Source organism: Balaenoptera physalus (genome assembly GCF_965194825.1).
Source record: "Balaenoptera physalus genome assembly, chromosome: 3".
NCBI lineage: Eukaryota > Metazoa > Chordata > Mammalia > Artiodactyla > Balaenopteridae > Balaenoptera > Balaenoptera physalus.
Window position 1 is genome coordinate 136,632,155 of NC_138890.1, and position 6,297 is coordinate 136,638,451.

General features: G+C 44.3%; 1 pseudogene across 1 annotated transcript; it reads right to left on the reverse strand.

The window, feature by feature from the left end:
* Positions 1 to 590: 590 nt before the first annotated feature.
* On the reverse strand, positions 591 to 1,738 carry LOC309657926 (NPC intracellular cholesterol transporter 2 pseudogene; annotated as a pseudogene). The gene has a single exon. The product of its transcript is annotated as an NPC intracellular cholesterol transporter 2 pseudogene (transcript).
* Positions 1,739 to 6,297: the final 4,559 nt, after the last annotated feature.

Sequence of the window (6,297 nt, forward strand, 5' to 3'; positions counted from 1 at the left end):
AATGAGATGTCTACTTTGTGGACATTCATGGAATTAACATTAACAAATATAAGGAATATACTCTCTGTGATTGTGCTTTGATGCACTTAACAAGGCCCACAAAACCACCCCAGTTTTCCCACTGTTTTATCACAATTACAGATGGACATTTTAAAATGGTGAAGGAAGGTAAGTTACATTGTAGTAACAAGGATAGGTCAGAACTCTTGAGTTGTTTTGGGTAAATGGATCCATGGTTAGAACTCTGTAACTTTGTAGTATAAAATAAGCCTAATGAATTTTTTATTTTGAGGATTAGGGAGGAGAGAATTTTAATCCAAATAAAAATTTCAGTAAAATTGTGCAATTACTATTTAAACCTCTAAGCTTGAAATTATATTGACACATCTTTGGGGCCCTGACTTAAATCACCATTGCTCTTGGTTAGATGTGTGTGTGTGTGTGTGTATATATATATATATATATATTTTTTTTTTTTTTTTTTTTTTAGAAGAAAAGATGGACGAGTTTTTATTTATTCAAAGGGACATTTCCAGGTGCATAAAGAAGCCACAAGTTAGTGTTGTTAAAAAAAAAGAAAATCAAACATCTGCTAATCAAGTGATACATTTAATGAAAACCACCTAAGATAGTAAAGGAGACATGAGCTAACTGCAGAGAATTTCTGTCGTAGAATACCTCCCCTCCACTACCACGCTGGACACCACTGCAGGGCAAGTCATGGCCGGTGAAGCAGCGGAGCTGGAGGTGAGGAAGCTCATTGGCCAGATGCACTGAACTCAACGAGGCACGTGGAGATGAGGAACTTGCAGATGTAATATCCCACCTAGATGGATGTGGTTTGGAACCCGTGCTTTGCTGCAAGGGCTGGTAACCCTAGGGCAAGTTATCCAATATCCCCCAAGCAGCCTCATTTGGATCACGTCTGGTTAGACCCTCCTTATTCCAAAAGCAAAAACCAAACCAAAACAAACAAACGAAAAACTCCCCCTGAAGACAATTAAATCAGTCCCTACAGTCTCACTTTCTCTTCCTTCCTTCAACCCTTTTACAAATGATAAAACAGGGGCAACAGTTCTGAGCTCTCAGGAAATAGGGTCTTAGATGCTTTTGGAGGTTGAGAGGCTAGAACGGCAGTCTAGAAATTCCTTTCATCTTATGGCACTGATTTAGTTTAGACTTGATTTCTCCTCTCGCTCCACCCGTGCTCTCTCAACCCCAGACGGACATATTGGCATCAAATAGCTCTAGCTTTCAATCTGTACTGGGATTTGCCAGCAGAAGAGACATTGGTCGTTGTCATCCTTAAGTTCCCACTCCACCACCAGTTTTATAGAGGGGTATTCACTCTTCACGGGTAGTTTATTCAAGTAGCTATAGGTCTTGTCTTTTTCAGTGGGGCAGCTGATTCCACTCTTAAAACCATCAGGCTCAGGAATAGGAAAGGGAATTGCGACGCCCATCACAATGCCATGCACCACAGCTTTGCTACTTTGAGACTGAGTGCTACAGGTGAACGTGACATTGACACTGTAAGACTGTCCTTTGTGCAGTTGGCAGGGCTGGGTGGAGCATGGGTTCACATTCACTCCCTTTATAACTCCGACCCCAGAACCGCAGTCCTTGAAATGCACCGGCTTGGCCAGGGCGGAGGCGCTGAGTGCCAGGAACAGGAACGCGGCGCCCAAGAAACGCATCGCAGCTAAGACTGCAAGCTCAAGGAAAAGAGATGTATATATTTTTATTTTTCTTGGTTTTCTTGGATTAAAGAGCTGTATAAGGCTTGATCTTTCATTATTTTCTTGGTTACTCTCTCAGGTTTCTTTTCTCAGATATTTAATGGCTGGCTCTTTTTGTTCAGGCGTTAGTTTAAATATCGCCATCACTTTCTTTCCCTGATTCTTCCCTTGTTTTATTTTCATCACACTTTTTTTCATAACACTTAAAACTGTGTTAAATGTTTATTTCTAGTCTCTCCTCATACCCTGCCCCATGTAGGCTCCAGGAGGGCAGTAACCTTGTGCCCTCTACTAAACTGCTAGTGCAAGAACAGTGTCTAACACAGAAGAGGCACTTAATAAATATTTGTTGAATAAATGAATTAATGTGTGAATGAACAGATCAGAGTCAGAGTGCAGGAAAATTACAAATAATTGCAATGGGTGAAAATACCAGTTTCACTGTTAGTTAACTATATCTTGGATATTTCAAATGTCCAATATACATTTATAATTGAAGTGTTTAGATTTTAGCTTAAAGACTTTAAAGCTGGGAATGATCCTCAAAACACTAAAAATAGAACTACCATTTGATCCAGCAATTCCACTCCTGGGTGTATATCCAAAGAAAATAAAAATACTAATTCAAAAAGATACATGGACCACCCTCTGTTGGCGGCGGCGCGGATCTCGGATTCCATCCTGGAGACAATAAAGACGTGGCGGAGGCCCCGAGCAACTACCGGTGTGAGGCGCTGTACTGTGACAGTCTATCTTCCATGCATAGGCAAGGTCTTTGCAGTGCCCGAAATGTTAATCTCCTGGAGCAGAGAATAAAGGCAGCCAAGGAGAATGCCGTTGAACCAGCTAGGAGGCTATTGCAGGCATCCCAGCAAGATGTGACAATAATGTGGACTTGGGAGATGCCTGAGCAGATGCAGAAGACTGGACGGATTTCAGAGTTTTGTTGAAAGCTATGAATTAGAAGCCATCTGACTTGGCGGAAGAGTAAGACGCGGAGATCACCTTCCTTCCCACAGATACAGTAGAAATACGTCTACACGTGGAACTGCTCCTACAGAACACCCACTGAACGCTGGCAGAAAACGTCAGACCTCCCAAAAGGCAAGAAACTCCCCCTGTACTTGGGTAGGGCAAAAGAAAAAAGAAATAACAGAGACAAAAGAATAGGGACGGCACCTGCACCAGTGGGAGGGAGCTGTGAAGGAGGAAAGATTTCCATGCACTAGGAAGCCCCTTCGCAGGCGGAGACTGAGGGTGGCGGAGGGGGGAAGCTTCGGAGCCACGGAGGAGAGCGCAGCCACAGGGGTGTGGAGGGCAAAGCGGAGAGGTTCCCGCACGGAGGAGCGGTGCCGACCAGCACTCACCAGCCCGAGAGGCTTGTCTGCTCACCCGCCGGGGCGGGCGGGGCTGGGAGCTGAGGCTCGGGCTGCGGTCGGATCGCAGGGAGAGGACTGGGGTTGGCGGCGTGAACACAGCCTGAAGGGGTTAGCGCACCACAGCTGGCTGGGAGGGAGACTGGGAAAAAGTCTGCAGCTGCCGAAGTGGCAAGAGACTTTTTCTTGCCTCTTTGTTTCGCGGCGCGCAAGGAGAGGGGATTCAGAGCGCCGCCTAAACGAACTCCAGAGACTGGCACGAGCCGCGGCTATCAGCGCGGACCCCAGAGACGGGCGTGAGACGCTGGGGCTGCTGCTGCCACCTCCAAAAATCCTGTGTGCGAGCACAGGTCACTCTCCACACCGCCCCTCCCGGGAGCCTGGGCAGCCCGCCACTGCTAGGGTCCCATGATCCAGGGACAACTTCCCCGGGAGAATGCACTGCGCACCTCAGGCTGGTGCAACGTCATGCCGGCCTCTGACGCCGCAGGCTCGCCCCGCCTCCTCTGTACCCCTCCCTCCCCGCGGCCTGGGTGAGCCAGAGCCCCCGAAGCAGCTGCTCCTTTAACCCCGTCCTGTCTGGGCGGGGAACAGACACCCTCAGGCGACCTACACGCAGAGGCGGGTCCAAATCCAAAGCTGGTCCCCAGGAGCTGTGCGAACAGAGAAGAGAAGGGGAAATCTCTCCCAGCAGCCTCAGAAGCAGCGAATTAAAACTCCACAAACAACTTGATGTGCCTGCATCTGTTGAATATCTGAATAGACAACGAATCATCCCAAATTCAGGAGGTGGACCTTGGGAGCAGGATATATTAATTTTTCCCCTTTTCCTTTTTTTGTGAGTGTATATGTATATGCTTCTGGGTGAGATTTTGTCTGTATAGCTTTGCTTTATAATAGCTTTATTTTACTTCACTATATTATAGCCTCTTTCTTTCTTTCTTTCTATTTTTTCTCCCTTTTACTCTGAGCCGTGTGGACGAAAGGCCCTTGGTGCTCCAGCCAGGCATCAGGGCCGTACCTCTGAGGTGGGAGAGCCAACTTCAGGACACTGGTCCACAAGAGACCTCCCAGCTCCACATAATACCAAACGGCAAAAATCTCTCAGAGATCTCCAACTCAACATCAAGACCCAGCTTCACTCAACGACCAGCAAGCTACAGTGCTGGACACCCTACGCCAAACAACTAGCAAGACAGGAACACAGCCCCATCCATTAGCAGAGAGGCTGCCTAAAATCATAATAAGGCCACAGACACCCCAAAATACACCACCAGACGTGGACGTGCCCACCAGAAAGACAAGATCCAGCCTCATCCACCAGAACTCAGGCACTAGTTCCCTCCACCAGGAAGCCTACACAACCCACTGAACCAACCTTAGCCATTGGGGACAGATACCAAAAACAACGGGAACTACGAACCTGCAGCCTGCGAAAAGGAGACCCCCAAACACAGTAAGATAAGCAAAATGAGACGACAGAAAAACACACAGCAGATGAAGGAGCAGGGTCAAAACACACCAGACTTAACAAATGAAGAGGAAATAGGTAGTCTACCTGAAAAAGAATTCAGAATAATGATAGTAAGGATGATCCAAAATCTTGGAAACAGAATAGACAAAATGCAAGAAACATTTAACAAGGACGTAGAAGAACTAAAGAGGAACCAAGCAATGATGAAAAACACAATAAATGAAATTAAAAATACTCTAGATGGGATCAATAGCAGAATAACTGAGGCAGAAGAAAGGATAAGTGACCTGGAAGATAAAATGGTGGAAATAACTACTGCAGAGCAGGATAAAGAAAAAAGAATGAAAAGAACTGAGGACAGTCTCAGAGACCTCTGGGACAACATTAAACACACCAACATTCGAATTATAGGGGTCCCAGAAGAAGAAGAGAAAAAGAAAGGGACTGAGAAAATATTTGAAGAGATTATAGTTGAAAACTTCCCTAATATGGGAAAGGAAATAGTTAATCAAGTCCTGGAAGCACAGAGAGTCCCATACAGGATAAACCCAAGGAGAAACACGCCAAGACACATATTAATCAAACTGTCAAAAATTAAATATAAGGAAAACATATTAAAGGCAGCAAGGGAAAAACAACAAATAACACACAAGGGAATCCCCATAAGGTTAACATCTGATCCTTCAGCAGAAACTCTGCAAGCCAGAAGGGAGTGGCAGGATATACTTAAAGTGATGAAGGAGAAAAACCTACAACCAAGATTACTCTACCCAGCAAGGATCTCATTCAGATGTGATGGAGAAATTAAAACCTTTACAGACAAGCAGAAGCTGAGAGAGTTCAGCACCACCAAACCAGCTTTACAACAAATGCTAAAGGAACTTCTCTAGGCAAGAAACACAAGAGAAGGAAAACACCTACAATAACAAAACCAAAACATTTAAGAAAATGGGAATAGGAACATACATATCGATAATTACCTTGAATGTAAATGGATTAAATGCTCCCACCAAAAGACACAGGCTGGATGAATGGATACAAAAACAAGACCCGTATATATGCTGTCTACAAGAGACCCACTTCAGACCTAGAGACACATACAGACTGAAAGTGAGGGGATGGAAAAAGATATTCCATGCAAATGGAAATCAAAAGAAAGCTGGAGTAGCAATTCTCCTATCAGACAAAATAGACTTTAAAATAAAGACTATTACAAGAGACAAAAAAGGACACTACATAATGATCAAGGGATCGATCCAAGAGGAAGGTATAACAATTGTAAATATTTATGCACCCAACATAGGAGCACCTCAATACATAAGGCAAATACTAACAGCCATAAAAGGGGAAATCGACAGCAACACAATCATAGTAGGGGACTTTAACACCCCACTTTCACCAATGGACAGATCATCCAAAATGAAAATAAGTAAGGAAACACAAGCTTTAAATGATACATTAAACAAGATGGACTTAATTGATATTTATAGGACATTCCACCCAAAAACAACAGAATACACATTTTTCTCAAGTGCTCATGGAACATTCTCCAGGATAGATCATATCTTGGGTCACAAATCAAGCCTTGGTAAATTTAAGAAAATTGAAATCGTATCAAGTATCTTTTCCGACCACAACGCTATGAGACTAGATATCAATTACAGGAAAAGATCTGTAAAAAATACAAACACATGGAGGCTACACAATA